Source organism: Lactuca serriola, chromosome 6, assembly GCF_051521515.1.
Source record: "Lactuca serriola cultivar US96UC23 chromosome 6, Lser_US96UC23_V15, whole genome shotgun sequence".
In the NCBI taxonomy this organism is placed as follows: Eukaryota; Viridiplantae; Streptophyta; class Magnoliopsida; order Asterales; family Asteraceae; genus Lactuca; species Lactuca serriola.
Genome location: NC_136413.1, coordinates 14,301,507 through 14,320,474, shown reverse-complemented (window position 1 = coordinate 14,320,474; position 18,968 = coordinate 14,301,507). Strand labels below are relative to the sequence as shown.

The 18,968-nt window shown below is 43.2% G+C and overlaps 1 pseudogene; it reads right to left on the bottom strand.

Moving 5' to 3' along the window:
- Positions 1–221: 221 nt before the first annotated feature.
- On the bottom strand, positions 222–1,877 carry LOC145058656 (hydroquinone glucosyltransferase pseudogene; annotated as a pseudogene).
- Between the last annotated feature and the right edge of the window lie 17,091 nt (positions 1,878–18,968).

Here is an 18,968-nt window from a genome sequence, read left to right as displayed (position 1 = left end):
ATTTGTCAACATTTGAGAAATAGACTTCCTCATATTAAGGTAATTAACTTCCCGGTTTGTTTACATGTGGTAATTATCTTTTTTTTTTTTGTACTCATCTAGGTAACGAACTTTTTTAAAGTGTTCACATATTACCATTATGACCCGTTGTAACAGGTTACATTCATGGTTATATATAAATACTTTCAAAAAATTCGTTACCGACGTGTAAAAAATACTAATTAAATATGAAAAGAGTAGCCTATGTTTTTTCCCATTAATCAATTATTGGTCGCTTACACCAGGCTACACCTAAAAAGAATTACACCAATTTTAACAACATTCTAATGCAACTTTTAGGTGAAATATCTTATTTAGTAAAGACGTACAAATAATAATTTTTAAAAGATTTACGTAGAAGTAGAACACAATTATCCTCGACGAAAAGTACAAGAAAACGTTATTCAACCCATTTTTCAGCCACATGTAAGAGCGACCTAGTCGATGAACCATCTTGGCTCAATGCCATTGCACCAAGATCTTTAAGCTCACTCATTTTCAACCTCATCTTACGTCCATCTTCTCCTTCAAACAAACATCTAACGCAACTGTCGATTTCATTTCTCCCTACAACTCCATTTTCATCCACTTTAACCCTGCAAGCAACTCGCAAATCATCTGTAAGAAACACAGCGTTCATTCTTTGCTCAGCGTAAAGTGGCCATGCAATCATAGGCACTCCATTTACAACACTTTCTAGTATCGAGTTCCAACCACAGTGTGTCAGAAACCCTCCGGTTGACTCATGGCTCAGTATCTCAACCTGAGGTGCCCAAGACGACACCACCAGACCCCGGTTCTTGACCCGATCCAAGAACCCGTCAGGTAAATACCCTAACGGGTCGTGATGAGTTTCTGCATTGAAGTAACTTGCATTTGCCTTATCATTTGGACTCTTTACGACCCATAGAAATCTTTGACCACTTTCTTCCAACCCAAATGCTAGTTCATCGAGCTGCTTCTGGGAGAGGGTCCCACCGCTTCCAAATGATACAAACAAAACCGACCCGACCGGATGCTTATCCAACCACTTTAAACATTCGAATTCATCACCGGTTGGATTGTCTGAACCTTTGCGTATTAACGGTCCGACCGCGTAAATATCGGGTTTGCACCACTCACCTTCTTGCATGGCCTTAAACGTACTCGGTTCTAACTCGACAAAACTGTTCACCAATATACCTTTTGGCATGCTAAACATTTTGCTAATTTCAACGATGTTTTTATATGACTCATTCTTTTTATCTTGAAGCGGTTCAGGAATATCGGACCCTTGAACGGGAACACATCCGGGTAGTTTTACCGGTTCAAGTAACTCCCTGTACTCGCAAGCAAACATCTGGTCTAAAATCGGCGTATAGAAGATACTAACCAATGACATAGCCGAAAACGTACCGAAAATATAGGATGGAATGTTGAGCTCTTTGGCAATTTCGAAACTAGGAGGGCCGAAAAGGTCAACAACCAAAGCTGAGGGTCGGTTTCGTGTAGTTAACTCGGTAAGAGTTTCACGTAGAGCAGGTAACGACCGAGTTAAAGTGAGTGATATCCGAGTCTCCATGGTAGCATCATCTGGAAGGTCGTTTAGATCTACGGGAGGGAGGAATATGGAAGTGATGTTCTCCGGCATGGCGTTGAGGATGTCGTTTTGTGGTTTTATAGGGGAACCGGTGGCAGTGGGTATTATGAAGGTGATGAAGAAACGACGATGGAGGAGAAGCTGATGAGCTAACTGAGTCAGTGGAATGAGGTGACCCATCCCTGGACTCGGGAAAATGGCTATGTGAGCTTCCATTTTAGAATCGTCACTAGTAACTACTACTTCCCCATCTCCTCTGTCCACATATTTATAGTACTTCCCTTGCTGAAGTGACCTTTGCTAGACCTTTGCCATTAAAAAAAAAAAAAGAATAATCCTGAATATATTTTGCTATAAATTACCGGATGAGTTTTGTTTCTTTTATTAAAGTATACGATATGATGAAGCTAACTTAACATGTTTAAATGAAAATTTTATCATTTCATATGAAAATGGAAAAGTATAACAATTGTATATTTGTATTCATATAGTTCTTGCAAAATCTTATAAAAAATAGTAAGAAATTATTCCTAAACATATAACTCTTGACAAATTAAAAACAAATGTTTGGGGTTTAGCCGTTTGGGGGTGGGTTTTACTCCCATTTAGTTTTCGAGAGTGGGGGAGTGGGGAGTTCCGTCCCGAATACACGGTGGAGGCCCGAAATCCCCTTCAATTTTTATAGTAAATTTTTTTCTTATTTTTAAACTACGTATGTGATTGATAGAAAACATATTATGTATCAATAAATTTCCTACAACTATGCTTTTTGAATTCTCCAATTATTGGTCTCTATTTTAGTTAATATTGTTGCGGAAGGATCCAGATAAAAAGAGCTTTATAAAACTCATATACATGATTGTTACAGAGACATGTGATTAAATTGTTGTTTCACATTATTGATGTAATTATTAGCACTACTATTTTATGATGTGGGTTGTGGTAATGATATTACCAGGGGTATGCATACGTGAAGCATATTACCGCCGGTGAACACCACTCCTCAACCATTTGATTTACCGGCGGTAGTTTTCATCGATGGAAGTTTACCGGGGGTATGCATATGTGGAGCATGTTAAAACACCACACCTTTTGTCATTAGCAAAAATGACAAAAATATCACTATTAGCTTATGGGCGTGTTTGACACATAGCGTTTGAGAGCTTCTGGCTTTTAGCTTTTAAGAAAACGCTAGTAAAAAAGAAGAAGTCTCGTTTGGCGACAAGAACGTTTAACTTTTAGTCTAAACAAAACGCTCCAAAATCAAAAGCTACATGAAGTAGCTTTCAACAAAACGTTCCAAAATCAAACGTTACCCGCTACCTGCTACCAGCTAGTTTTACTAGCTAGTTTTGCCGAACACACCATATGTTTCCGTCGGTAAAAAATTGTGTGATACCCCATACCCTTATGCCTTTAAAGCTTCGATTGATTAAATCTTTTCACATAATTGATGTAATTATTGTGTCGCACTAGCATTTATACCTAGAACTTTGATTGTATGTTGTTGGTTGCATGGATGGCTCTATATGGCTTTTTATGGCAAGTTGATGCCTTTTGGAATATAAAATTATTAGATTAGTTTCTATTTTCTAGCTTTAATATATTTTTAATGTGTTTTATTGTTTGCAAACATGAAGTGAGCCTTTTTTTTCTTCTGAAAACATATACAAAACATAAAACGTGTTTGTTAGCGTATTATGTATGTATTTGTATTTCTTGTGTAGGATGATATACCACTCATGTAGATTAGCCCTTTTACTGTATTTGCACTCTATTTAATTATCTTAATAAGAAAAAAAATCACATTTAGGGGAAGTTATAGTGTAACATGGTATAATTATACCATAAAGAAGCATAATGAAGATGGATCTCAATCCCAGTACAAGGCCTATCTTGTGGCAAATGGCAGAGCTTAGTGCCTAGGTATCGACAATGATCAAACTTCCATTCTCGTGGTCAAACATGCCACTATACACACAGTTTTATCACTTGTGGTTTTTACATCACTAACTGTTAGTATAATGTATATTATAAGTAGCCCAATTGTATAGATGTATTGTGTATAGACCCAATGCCTCATTTGTACTTCTTTGTATTTATACCTTTATGTTATTGAGAATACACAAGGGGGAATTTACCCAATTACATGGTATCGGACCTCCTATACGCCGTACTCTCCTTTCCTTCTTCTTCACGACGCACCCTAATTATTTCCCTCTAATTCTTCTCCTCTCTACCTTTCAATGGCGACCGAGAAACCTTACGACATCACAAACTTCCGAGCATTTGTCCCCCTCATGCTCAATCTTGATCAACACAACTATGATGTGTAACATCCATAAAATTCATGAAAATTTTAAACATTTAAAACCAATCCACAAACCATCATTATTTACAATTTACTTTTCAAAACATGTTAATATCATAGTTTTCCCAAAATCATAAATCAAAACGCGAGGAGGTGCACGATCACGCATTCGTCTTCCCGTAATCATCTAAGGTACCTGAAACATAATCCAAAACTGTAAGCCCAAAGCTTAGTGAATTTCTCCCAAAGTACCAATACAACACATAATCACAATAATAACAACAAACAGCATGCACGAAGAGCCTTCAGTCTGCTTGAAACACCCCACCGGCCTACAGTCTATCTGGCACGCTCACAGAACCTTAAGCATGACTGGTACGCCTCACCGGGCCTTTAGCTTATCTGGAATGTTCTCTGGGCCTTCATCTTGACTGGTACGCCCTACTAGCTTGCATTCTATCTGGGATGTCCTAGGTTTCTTGGCCTTGAGCATATAGTAGGACCGCCTCAACCCAACATACCATCACATATCAACATATACCATATCAAACCCTAGCTAGCATCTACAAACAGTCATACATATCTAACAAATCACTAAGCATAGCATCATCCTATATATCAGGATACAGATCTAACAGATCACTACAACCTACAACATGCGATAAACCAGGATAACAATCCAATAGGTCCGACCTTGGTGCCTTCGACCCAAAATTACAGTGAGGAAAACTTACCTAACAAATAGAACATAATTGATAAGGTCTGAATCCGCATCTCAGCTCTCTAACCGATACCTATTTCCATCAAATGACTAATTCCATCAAAATTCCAAAATACCCTCAAGGTCAAACTTGGTTAAAGTCCATTGGTCAAACCCACTAAGTCAATTGAGTCAACCCAACCAAGTCAATTCAGCAAGGCTGATCCATGTGAGTACACGGGGCGTACTCTAGATGCACGCTTAGCGTATGCAAAGCCTCGTAAAAGACCACCATCGGGGTGGTTGACCGAGTACGCAGGGCATACTCCCATGTATGCAGGGCGTACCCTCGCAGCTTCCAAACTCCATTTAGTGCATAATGGCTTAAGCACTCAAGCCCATATTTCATATCCATGACAAAAACACACCCTAGAGTCATAAAGTTTTCAACTTCATGACTTTACACGCCTAATAAGTGTAACATCCCAAAAATACAGTCTAAAAATTTCGTTTTAATTTAATAATAAAACCATATTAATCGAACATCATATAAAAAATCATAAAAAGTGTATCTCAAAATATCATAACAATTATCAAAATATCAGAGTATAAACATCCCAGGTTAAACAAATGGTGTGTGCACTGCAATCTTACCGAGCTCCTATTCTAAAAACTGAGTACCTGAAACCAAAACCGAAACTGTAAGCACGAAGCTTAGTGAGTCTCCCCAAACTACCACATACCATACAATAACATATAAAGCAAATACTGGGCCTTGCCCACTGCATCGGACCGAAGTCCGGAACTAACTAGGGCCTTGCCCACTGCATCGGACCGAAGTCCGGAACTACATCAGACCGAAGTCTGGAACTGACTAGGGCCTTGCCCACTGAATCGGACCGAAGTCCGGAACTAACTAGGATCTTACCCACTGCATCGGACCGAAGTTCGGAACTAACTAAACATAGCATAACATAGTCATAGCATATAACATAAACACCTATATTGCATGCTGCATCGGACCATAGTCCACATCACATAACACATAACATGTCTGTATCACAAAGACACCAAGCATACTGAACTACTGCATCAGATCGTAGTCCGGAACTACTGCTAACTAAACGGGTCGGCATTGTGGCCGTAGACCCGTTCCTACTGGAAGGAAAACTCACCTCGTAAGGCTGGCTGCTGAAATGCTGCTCGGGAACTGTCTGACTGCTGCTCCGGTAACTCCCCGGCTACAATTCCCAAAAGACACTTAATCAAACACTGATAACTAATCTTAGGGTAAAATGACTATTCTACCCCCTGGTCAAAGTCAACAATCCGTTGACCTGACTCGTCGAGTTGGGCCGCCAACTCGTCGAGTCCCTATCTTTCCTTCTACTCCCCTTCCCGACTCTACTCGTCAAGTTTAACCAATACTCGACGAGTTCTCCTTCTTTACTGATATCCTGCCAACCTTCATCCGACTCGCCGAGTTGTATGATCAACTCATCGAGTTCACCTTCAACATAAGAACACGTCTAGTCTGTGACTCGCCGAGTTGTATGAACAACTCGTCGAGTCTGTTCTTACGGGTAAGGAGATTGCCTTAGACTCGCCGAGTCAGGGCGTAGACTCACCGAGTCCCTCTACACTCAGATCCATGACTTAACTCACTGAGTCTTTACTCCACTCACTAAACAGACTCGCTACTACTGAACAGGGAATCTAAGACTTGCGACCTGACTCACCGAGTCAGAAGAACAACTCGCCGAGTCCTTTGCGTGCAGTTTCTATTCAGTCGATTCTAATCAGTTTTAGTGCATCCAATTCATAGATTTGGGTTTATGGGACTATCTGAACACGTAAAGTTGCTAACTTTACATGTATCTATGATGCAATGAAGCAATAACACTCAAACTTGGCTATTATGGGGGTTAGTTGACTAGAACAAAGCCATGGCTGACAAAAGGTGGCCTTCTTGAGCTCCTGGAACTCAAGAGAGGCTAGATCCAAGATATGGCTTGATTACAAAGCCTCATCACTAGGGATTTGGGGTTTTTGAGCTCAAAACCATCAATTTGGGGACAAACTAGATCTAGCAATACAATAACCAAGATGAAAGCTTTATTAGCAGAAAGGATGGCCAAAGAGGAGTATAATCTGGATCTACTTCCTCTTCCTTGATTTCTTCTACCTTCTCCTTCTTCTTTTTGCTCAACAATGCACCAATATTCCTTCACAAGGGCAAAGATCACTCACACACACTTCAAGGAGGCTAGGGTTTCGGGAATAAGTCTCTGAGAGGTGAAGGAGGCTGGTTTGGGGCTATAATAGTGTTTAAATAGGGTACACATCCTGAAAATTAGGGATTCATCCAGACTGGCGGACTCGCCGAGTCCGGAATATGGACTCGTCGAGTCGCCACGCCAACTTCACGTGCTGACCCACTGCTACTCGATGAGTTGGGGCCACTGACTCATCGAGTAGCTTCTAAAATAAAAAGTAAAAATAATGTTTTAAATGTGTACTAGGAACGAGGCGTTACAATAAGTGAAGGGTTTTAAGCATTCTAACACTCCTAAGGTGTACATGCAACCCTAGAAACCTTGGATCTATGTTTTACTAAGATACATGCAAATTTGATTTTTCCAAGGTTCTTAACCTAACTAGCATGGCATGGGGAACTTGAAACATAAAAGCTAGTAGAAGAACATACCTTTCTTGTTTCATGGATTCCTTAAGAACTTTGTGAGCCTAGCACCCCAAATGTGATGCCTCAAGTGTTTCACACAACACCACAACTCTTGGAATAACTTTGAGAGAAGTACACACACACTCAAAATCGGCTAGCCCTCTTGTTCTTCACTTGGTGCCGATTTTAGTAGCCCATGGGGTCCTTTTATAGTTGTGTCACAAGTAGTGTTACACCATGTAAACCCTAATTGACATGGCTTTTCATTTCCTCCATGATCCATGGGTTTTAACCTCCATAGACCATCCATGGAGCAGCCTATGGGTTTTAGCCCAATTCAATAAACCATGGATCATTAGCCCACTATATAAGAATGGATGATTTACACAATCAACCCCATTAATTTAATTAGTCTCTTTTTGATCACAAAATTAATTCCAAATTAATTCTTGATCAACACTAATTAAATAATATTATTAATATATTGGAACTTATAATATATTAATAAACATAAGTGTCTTTTTCTCATTTTGTTTATCCAAGTATCATGATGCCATGCAACCCAATTGGACCATGCCAAACGGGTCAAGTACATACCAGAAATAGTTATGGACTTAGACATCTAATCCAAAAATAAGAGCTTAACACAAGGTCTTAATCCATTAAGACCTTCTACAAGATGCATGGAGCAAAACTAACCAAAGTGACTTCATTTTTATGGCTAAGGAACCCTCTTAGTGTCTAAAAGGACAACTCAAAACATCCAGAACATGCCACAATCAAGATGAGACCTTTGGGATCAAAAAGATGACATAAAACCCTCATAGCTAGATCTACAAGATTAAAAGACAAAGGTTCAAGCTTTATACCTTGAAAGGATTGCAAATGAAAGAGGAATCCCAAATTTGGGTTGCCACTTTCTCCAAGTTTAGCTTAATCTTCTTCCTTCCTCTTCTAAAAATTAGGGTTTCCAACTTTATTTAGTAGGCCCCGCATGCATAAGTGTACGCTCAGCATACACACATGTATGCTTAGCGTACTTCTCCTGCCCAAAATTACAAGAATGCCACTAGGGCTTCAAGGCACATTTCTTGGACTTAGGGACCAAAATGTCATATAATAAACTTAAAGGGATAAATTTAGAAGTACTTGAGCATCGGGAGGTTACATGATGCTTGGCAAGAAATTTTCCTCACCACTGTGCAGGATATGGTATTGACATCCACCTTAACTCAGCCACCAAATCACCTGAAACTCTAACAGATGTTGAATGGATACAGATTGACAATATTGTCAAATCGTGGATTTATGGAACTCTGTCGCAAACTCTTTTCAACACAATTCTCAAGATGAAAGCATTCTTTGATGTCCTTTGCTCCAGTCTTGAGCAGTTGTTTCAATGCAACAAAGAATCCAAAGCATTCCAACTTGACTCTAAAATTCGAAACATCACCATGGATGACTCTATGATGGTTGCCTATTGTACCTATATAAAAATCATTGCAGATCTTTTGGAGAATCTTGAATCACAGGTCCCGGAGAAACAACTCATATTGTACACCATAAATGGCCTCTCAAGCAAGTTTGATTCGATTAAAACATTGATCATCCATATGTCTCCATCTCCCTTATTTGCTGACATTCGACCTATTTAGCTCCATCTGTAACGCCTCAAAAATCACGACCAATTTAGACTTTTCAAAACAACCCATTTACTATTAAAAGTGTTTAAAAAACCATTGTTTCCAAAATATTATTTAAAAATAGAGTTTCCCAATATCAAAAACATAAAATCAGGATGTGTACGGTCACACCTTCGCCTTTCCATGATCCTCGTAAGTACCTGAAACCATAACCCAAAAACTGTAAGCCAATGCTTAGTGAGTTTCTCCCAAAATACCACCACATAAACATAACAAACAACAACATGCATATATGAGCCTTCAGCCTGACTGCACCGCCTTGCAGGGCCTACAGCCTATCTGGACCGATTGTCGGGCCTTTAGCCTGAATGGACCGCCTCGCAGGGCCTACAGTCTATCCGAACCACCCCAGGTGTCTTGCGTTTAGCACAAAGCAAGACCGCTTCAACCCAACCACACATAACATGTCGACATATACATAACAAATAAACATATAACCAGTCAATAGACAAACATACAGATCTACAGATCACTACCGCATACTAACATCCTATATACCAGGATACAGATCTAACAGATCACTACATCATAACAACATCCTATATACCAGGATACAGATGTAACAGGTCACTATAGCATAACAACATACAGTAAACCAGGATATCAATCCAAAGGGCCGACCTTGGTGTCTTCGACTCGTAAGTACAGTGAGGAAAACTCACCTCTTAATTTGAATAATAGCTGATGGGGTCCCGACTTCGAATCTCAACTCTAACCGCCACTTATGCATCCAAATGATCAATTCTCAAACATAATCCAAAATACCTAAAATACCCCTAGGTCAAACTTGGTCAACCCTAGTGAAAGTCAAAGTCGACAGTCAAGGTCCCAAAAGTCAATATCCCTTCCCAGTTAAGTACGCCCTGCATACTAAGAGAGTACGCCCAACGTACTCTGATGTTAACCAAAAAGTGAGGTGTTGACTGCGTACGTGCAACATATCTCCAGGTACGCCCAGTGTACACAGCCCAGCCCCAAAATTGCATTAAGATCTTATTCCATTAAGCTCTTCCGTCCAAAACTCGGATCCAAGCCCAAAATGATGTACGAAGTCATAATGTTTCCAACTTTATGACTTTGCATGGCTATTAAGTGCTTAATGTCCCAAACCCTACATTCTTAACCCAATAAGACCATCTTACACACACATTGTTACATACAACACTCAAGATCAAATTTTTATGGTTCATAATAGCTCCATAATGGATAAAGTTTCCAACTTTATCTATTAGAATGGTCCCAACAAACAAGATCTTGTCTTTAAGTCTGAAAGGGACCCAAAAAGTGCATCTTTTCAACTTAATCCATTAAGTCAAAGTCTCTAACTTTCATATTTGAATCAAAATGATGTTTAGATGAATAAAGTTTCCAACTTTATCTATAAAAAGGTCAGATACTTTAAAGATCTAAAGTTTATGCACTTAAAGTGACCAAAAGCTCATAACACCCAAAACTAGCTAGATCTAACAATTTCGTCATCAAGATTCAAATTTTATACCTTTATAAGAAAGATCTAGTTGAAAAAGTATGGATCTATAAGCTCCAATGCAACCAACATTTCTTCAGCGAGTTCCTTCTTCTCTAAGGTGCACCAAGAACACTCCAAAGCACTTAAAACACCTTCTTTTTGCTCACAAGGCTCAATCTAGGGTTAGGGTTTCATGAGAGGCTGTTGGAGAGGTGGAGGCAGAGAATGGAATGGATTTGGGGAGTTAAGGAGCTTAAATAGGGCTTAAACCATGAAAATAGGGTTTGGGCACTGATTATGTACGACCAACGTATTGAATTTACGCCCAGCGTATGCGGCTCAACCCAAAACCGCCTAACTTCAAACGACCATAACGTTTTCGTTCCAACTCCGTTTTTTATTTTATTTATATCCATGGAAAGGTGTTGAAGAGATCTAAAATATTATCTAAATATCTTGGACTAAAAATTATTGAACAAAAATCCATATTTCACGCAAGAACCCGACCTGTGACTTTTCCCTTTCTACCCTTTGGCCCATAAGACAATTCAAAGGTAAAATCTATTAACTATCATTACCTCCTTCCACGAGAACTAAAATTTACCTCCTGAAGGTCCTACAACTCAAACAATCGACTTCCGGTCCATGGCTCATAAATGGAAGGAAACTGGATGTTACAATTCTCCCCAACATAAATTAGATTTCATTCTCAAAATTAGCTCTCGCTTCCGCTTCACGATGGAATCCCTTTCTGAAAACCCATAGATTTGATCGGCTCTTAACCTCCTTAGCTAGTCATCGTCATGCTAATCCCACACATAAGTGTACCATTGCGATGAGAACCAACTAGAAAACAGAACCCTTGATTATTTACTGCTTTTTAAATGTGACTCAAATATGTGGATCATGTTCATGGAGCATTTGGAGCACTTTGAACTCAATGGATCACTTGGGGTTCATGGAGAATGTGACAAAGGAATGGATCATCTGAGTAAGGAATGGATTGTCTGATAAAGGAACGATCAAGTTCCAAAGGAACGGATCGTACAAAAGGGGGTTTGGAGCATCTGGAAGAGGTTTGGAGCACTTGGGAGTGATATGGAGCAACAAGGGAACCTTGTTGCACCATATGTTGAAGGGATGGGCCAAGAAGGATGTTGTTGTGCCAAGGGCATTCCTTCTTGCGCCATTACACTCCCTATTGCGCCATGAGGGGTTCCTCCTACGCCATGAGGATCCCTCTTGTCCCATGAATTTCTCATGTTGAGCCATGGAGTATGCTCTAGAGCCATGCTTGGCCTTGTTGTGCCATGTATGTTCATATGCGCCAAGGTGGTGTTGTTGCTCCAAACTTGATGTTCTTGTGCCACACTTGAAGCTTTTTGGGCCATCCATACACTTGTTGCGCCATCATGGTGCAAGTTGGACCATCTTGGTCCTTGATGTGCCAAGTATGCTATGAAGTCCTTTATCATGCTCAAGAATGTTCCAGAAGATGCTACATGGCGGAATATGATTGGTTGCCTCCATTCATGGGCCTATGGGCCAATGGGCTCAGCCCATTAGGGTTTTAGGTCTGATCCCTCAAGTATAAATAGGGATGCATGCTAGGTCATTTTTTATCTTGAATTCTAGAGAGATAGGTGAATCTCTGTGTAATTGTACTTGTAACCTCTGTTTGAGAGCTCTAAAACAAAAGAATAATCCCTTCATACCCGTGGTGTAACAGCCCAAATTTTCAGGACTAAAAATTTCATTTGATAAAACATTACGTTAAGCAAATTCATCATTTCAAAACATAAACAAAGTATTAGTTTCCAAAATACATATTCGTTATCAGAGTAAACATTCCCAGGCTATCTGAACTATGGTGTATGCCATGCGATCACCCCGAGCTCTTCCCTCCGCTACCGGAAGTACCTAAAACCAAAACTGAAAACCGTAAGCACGAAGCTTAGTGAGTTCCCCATCCTACCACATACCATGCATAACCACATACTGCACATACTGGGCCGCGCCCGCTATTCTGGGCCTCGCCCCCTACCTCGGGCCTCGCCCGCTACAACGGCCCCGCCGCTCCAGGCCCCGCCTGGCTTCGAGCCCCGCTCGGATACAGATTTGTTTCATGTAGGCCTCGCCTATCACAGGGCCTCGCCCACTAACATATAATAGCACATACACACATCACATAAGCTAAACACATACTAAGGATCTTGTCCTAAGGCCTCGCCTATCCTTGGGCCCCGCCCCTGACCTGCTACTGCTGAGTCACGGACCCCGTCCATGCTCCTGTTGGTAGTGAGATACAGGCCCAGCCCACACTCACTCCCTTCCTGACTTGGGCCTCGCCCCTGCTCTGCTGCTACTGAGATGTGGAACACCATCCATACTCTGCTACTGGTGAGATACGGGACCTCGCCCGCACTCACCTCTCTACCAGGCACATACAAGTATCACACAGACAACAAGTATAAACTACCGCATAAACCATTCCTTGGGCACCCGCCCTCTATCATTGGACCTCGTCCGAATATCATACTAGCATACTGTGCCTAGGGCTAACCCCCGAGTCTTCTACTCATAACTATATGGGACGGCATTGTGGCCGTAGACCCATTCATACAAAGGGAAACTCATCTGATACTGTTGAACTGCTGTTGCTAATCCCTTTGACCGCTACCTGACCACTGACTCCGAACTGCTGCTCCACTAGCTCCCCGAGCTACCAATATCAACATATCACTTAGTCTAACTGACCTTCAAAGGTCAACCAAGTCAACCCTTGCCAAAGTCAAAGTCCTGGTCAAAGTCAACCTTCCAGGTCAACCCTACTCGCCGAGTGCACTTACTGACTCGCCGAGTTCTTATGCTCAAAGTCCTTCCAATCGCGACTTGACTCGCCGAGTCAGCCCCTGACTCGCCGAGTCTACAGATTCCCGAATCCTGTCCTGACCAACTCACTGAGTCCTTGCTCGACTCGCTGACTCGAGTCTTAACTCGATGGGTTTGGGACTACGCGACCTGACTCTCCGAGTCTAAGAACAGACTCGCCGAGCACAAGGCAATCTTCATCCAACTCGCCGAGTTGTTCATCCAACTCGCCCAGTTCATGCCCATCTTCATCCAACTCGACGAGCTGTTCATCACACTCGTCGAGTTCCTCCTCATCTTCAAGCTACTCGTCGAGTCCACTCAAAGGACTCGCCGAGTCCATTCAGATCTACATACATGCAGAGGACTTTCGAGTCATGCATGGACTCCAAACTGTAGGTCTACCCTTCCCAAGCCTATCCCCCACGTAAAGTTGCAAACTTTACGTGTAAAGATGGAGATCTAAGCAAAATACACCATGAACTAGGGTTTAAGACCAATAGGCTCCAAAATCCACCTAGTGGCTAATACTTTACGGGATTCTAAACCAAAACAAGCATGGATCTGAGGTAGCAACCTCAGATCTAGACCTCAAGCTCGAAATTGATCTTAGACATGGCTTAAAAGCCCCAAAACTCATAACCAAAGAAGATCTAAAGGAGAGAAACGAATTAATACCTTCAAGTGCTCTGAAATGTTCCCCAAACTTCGGATCCAAGGCCACTCCTTAATGCTTCAAAGATTCCCACTTCTTCTTCTTCTTTTAAATTACTCCAAAAATGGCTAAAAGCTTGAATGAGCACAATGGAGGCCTAGGGTGCGGCGTTCTGGGTGTGAGAGGCAGTAAAGGAGCCCTAGGAAGAAGAATGAGGCGATTAAATAGGCTCCAAACCCCGAATTTAGGGTTTTCCTCGCACAGACCAGACTCGCCGAGTCACCTTGGCCGACTCGCCGAGTCGGTCACTTACTCCTCGACTCGGATCCCGCTCGGACTCGCCGAGTCCCTCCTTGGACTCGCCGAGTCGACCCCCAAACTTAGGGTTTTCTTCCTTTCTTGGCCTTCAAAACTTTGGGTGTTACAACTCTCCCCCACTTAAATTGAACTTCGTCCTTGAAGTTTGCCATAGCCCACCGCCTGCGATCCGCCTCCAACACCCACCAATTATCCCAACACCTGTCGCCTACCTGTGCTGGTCTTCCACCTGGTCATTCTAACTAACATAAACCTCGCGGTTAAACCTCGGGTCAAACCTGACCCTGAACAACTTAGAAACAGAACTTACTCAACCGACAATCCTTCTGGTACTCACCGAGTACTGCACTGAACCCATAGGGGTTCTCCACTTCCTTCCTTGTGCGATTTCCTTGCCTCCCCAAGGCAATGCTCCATAACCAACTATTCCCTCTGCCACTGCGAAGACCCTGTCTTCACAGTTTCTATTACTCCCGCTACTTCCAGTACGGGTCATTATCGCCAGTATCCACTGGGCATTTCCTTCTACTACAATTTGGTGTCAAGCACCACATGATCAGCTAACTGTATTCCACCATATGTTGCATACTCGCACTGCCACTGACTGGCAACTCTGCTATTCCTCGTCTGACTTCCTAAAGAACTGAGACCACCCTGGTCCCTATCAACCTATCAATGACTGGATTACCGGCTCCTACCGGTAGCCAGTCCCAACACCACCAATAGTCGCTCCCAGCGACTTCCGAAGAACTTTGATCACCTATAACTGCTCAATCTACTCTGCCATTCAGGCACTACAACCCTGGGATTCTCGATCCCCTAACTTGACACTAAGGTCCCTACCAGGTCCCACATGTGCTGCTAAAACTCACGGGCCTCGCCCACGGGTCCCACCCGCATCTATCCTTCTATTTCCACTAGTCTAATCACTCTCGCTCGGGCCTCGCCCACGGGTCTCACCCAACCACTCTACTGAGCAACCCTGCTCCTAGGTCTCATCTACACTACTGATCTCATACGGGCCTCGCCCACGGGTCTCACCCAACTATATCCTGGAGCGGCCTCTCCCAAGGTCTCACCTCTCTAGGGCTATACAGGCAACTCCATATCATTCTCGTCCACTACCCATTCCTGATTCCTATCTGATCACTAGGAGATAAGGGCCTCACCCTAACTCTGCTAACAAAACTACTAAGGAATGCTATGGCTTACCCGTAGTCTTACATCACCATCCAATGCTAACTGCTAGAACGAAGGCACCCATGTGCCGTTAGCTCTCAAGGTCCTCATTCCGACTCCCTCGAGTCCTACGGCGATCCACAACCTGAATTCTCCACCATAACTAACCATTACCATCACACGCACTAGCTGATGGGGAGTTTCTCAAACTCCCAACCCTGAAATCCTCAATCCATCAAAAGCTGAACTACTTCTCTTCCTTCTCGGAGGTCACGTACTCATTATGGGTATGCGTGCTCCTCTCTGGGCACACCCGGAGGATTCTCCCCCACTTCGATCCTGCTTACCCCTTGCTGCTCAATACTCAAAAGAGATCCCGATCTTTGCTACCATTCCATAACCCATCTACTGAGGAACCCAAGCCCGCCATAGCTAGGGTTTAGCCAATCCATCACAATCGCCGTACCACTCCGAACTTAGCGAGATGTACCAAATCTCTCCCAAGCATGCTACAGTTACTGCATCCTTCGAAACCTTTTTCAATAGAGCACATCCCCTAACTACCATACAAATATCCAAGGTATGCAGATGGCATATAACTCGATCACAATCAACCAATCAAAATAAAATACTTTTACTGATAATGATGCAGAACCATAACAATAAAATCATGCATGAATAAAAGAACTGAAAATGGGAAATTGCATACCTGCAACGTCCGGCATCGATCGTGCCTCCACGGTCGTCATCTGAAAAGCCCTGCTCCCTGCTGCAGGCGCCTCTACCCGGCCCTAACGGCCATCCGTGATCCTCAAGGTTACAGGGGCGGGTGCCATCACCCGTCCTGCTGAAAACAAACTGGGACACTGGGCCTTCTTGTGGCCCCGCTGGTTGCAGTGAAAACATATCAAGTCTGATCCCTGCGCGGCGGTAACAGTACAATCCCTGCTGAAATGACCAGTCCGACCGCACTTGAAACAGCCAGACTCACCACCGCTACCACTCCTGCATGCGCCCCCGTGCGCCCTGCCACACTTTCCGCACCGACTGCGGTCCTGATGATCCCTCGATCTCGAATCCGATCCCTTGGGCCTTTTGCCCGAACCCACAGCTACCTGAACCTCATCCGGCTTCCTCTTCCAGATTTGCTCCAAATCAATTTCCTTTTCTCTAGCCCGAGCAATCATATCTTCCAGCGTCTTACAGTTGGATCTGCTCACGAACTCCCTGATGTCATCCATCAACATCTCATGGTACCGAGCCTTCTTCATTTCCTCATCCGCGACATACTGCGGTACAAGAAGAGCCCTTTCCCTGAACTTGGCGGTGATCTCCGCCACAGTCTCAGTAGTCTGCGTCAAATCCTGAAACTCTCGTGCCAGCTGCTGCACCTCAATAATCGGCGAAAACTCCGCCCTGAACCTGGCCGAGAAATCGCTCCAAGTCATCGCGTCCAACGCGGAATCATCCCCTAAAGCATGACCAATCTCCTCCCACCAATCCCTCGCTCTGTCCTTCAGAAGACAGGAGGCGAGTCTAACCTTGTCCCCCTCGGGACACTTGCTCATCAGCCAACCATCTGCTGCTAGCAATGGGGTCCCTAGCCCCATGATAATCTGGTGCCCTGCAAGCCCTGAACTCTCGAAATGTCAAGGTACGCGCTCCCAACAACGCCATCATCTCGGTACGGAAGGCTCCCAGCCTCTCATCCAAGATCTCCAATATACCCTCCTTGACCGTGCCAAAGATCACAGGAGTCTGAGCTAGAATACTGCGCGTAACCTCAGTTGATATCAACTCTCTCATCCGCTCCTCGAGCTGCTCGGCCCCTGAACCCGAGCCCGATCCCTCTCTGGTGCCTGATCCGCCCGCTGGTCTCTCTCGCAACGTCACCATGCTGAAACATATAACACAACCACTATCAGAAAACTCCTCACTGCTGCGAGACCAAACACACCCCTTACTAGGTTCCCGGTCTTGTCTTGGCCCTTCCCAAATCAAGTACGGATCCTCTGCTTTCAGTAGTACGGGCCCATACTACCTTCCACATCTATCCGTACTTTCCTCAGGAATTGCTTTGACTCCACCAGGTCCCTTATCCACTACTAATGCTCCCAGCACTATCTCATCCTAGGCTTACCCTAGGGAAACCTCTGACTCAATCTCAACCAGTCCTCAGCTGTTGAAGGTCTCCTTGTGATTCCAATTAGCCATCACCTGGATACCATCACATGTGACGAGGCTCAGATAATCCTTCACGTAAAAGGCTCGTCCCTACAACGGTTGGACTCAAACAAGAGCTGCGCAATAGGGCCAAATCCAGCACTCTGAGATTATTCAACCCTGATCACATGTGACGTGACGTATCCACCTAATGGCTAACTCCCATTACTCAGAGTCCCACAATGCACAAAGCAAGCAACATTCAAACAAGGGAAAATCTAACCACAACATACTCGAGCAATCATATCCACAAAGCAAGAATCTGAACTAGCATGTATCACAAACTCATAAGCTCAGGCATAACCTAAACAGGCTATCCTACTACTATCTAATCAGTACTATCATGCAGCTCAAAAGCACAAATAACAGGCACATAAGGCATCATCACTAGATCCTTAGTCTTATTCTAGCGTGCTGTTCTATCAACTGATAATCATAACATAAACTTGTATGGGTATTTTGGGGTACTTACTTGAGCTCGGCTGATTGCATGCACCACACCCCTTTTTCTCTTTTCAAAATTTTCTCTTTCTGAATTCTTTTTGCATTTCTAAAACTGTTTTTCGTTCTCAAAAGTTCTTTTTACAAGGCTGTCTTTTCATTTTTGGAAACTTTTTATCCGACCCCTCAGTTTTAGTTCAAGCACACCCGAGAGTATGCTCGAATCCCTCAAACCAAGGCTCTGATACCAACTTGTAACAGCCCAAATTTTCAGGACTAAAAATTTCATTTGATAAAACATTACGTTAAGCAAATTCATCATTTCAAAACATAAACAAAGTATTAGTTTCCAAAATACATATTCGTTATCAGAGTAAACATTCCCAGGCTATCTGAACTATGGTGTGTGCCATGCGATCACCCCGAGCTCTTCCCTCCGCTACCGGAAGTACCTGAAACCAAAACTGAAAACCGTAAGCATGAAGCTTAGTGAGTTCCCCATCCTACCGCATACCATGCATAACCACATACTGCACATACTGGGCCGCGCCCGCTATTCTAGGCCTCGCCCGCTACAACGGCCCCGCCGCTCCAGGCCCCGCCTGGCTTCGAGCCCCGCTCGGATACAGATCTGTTTCATGTAGGCCTCTCCTATCACAGGGCCTCGCCCACTAACATATAATAGCACATACACACATCACATAAGTTAAACACATACTAAGGATCTTGTCCTAAGGCCTCGCCTATCCTTGGGCCCCGCCCCTGACCTGCTACTGCTGAGTCACGGACCCCGTCCAT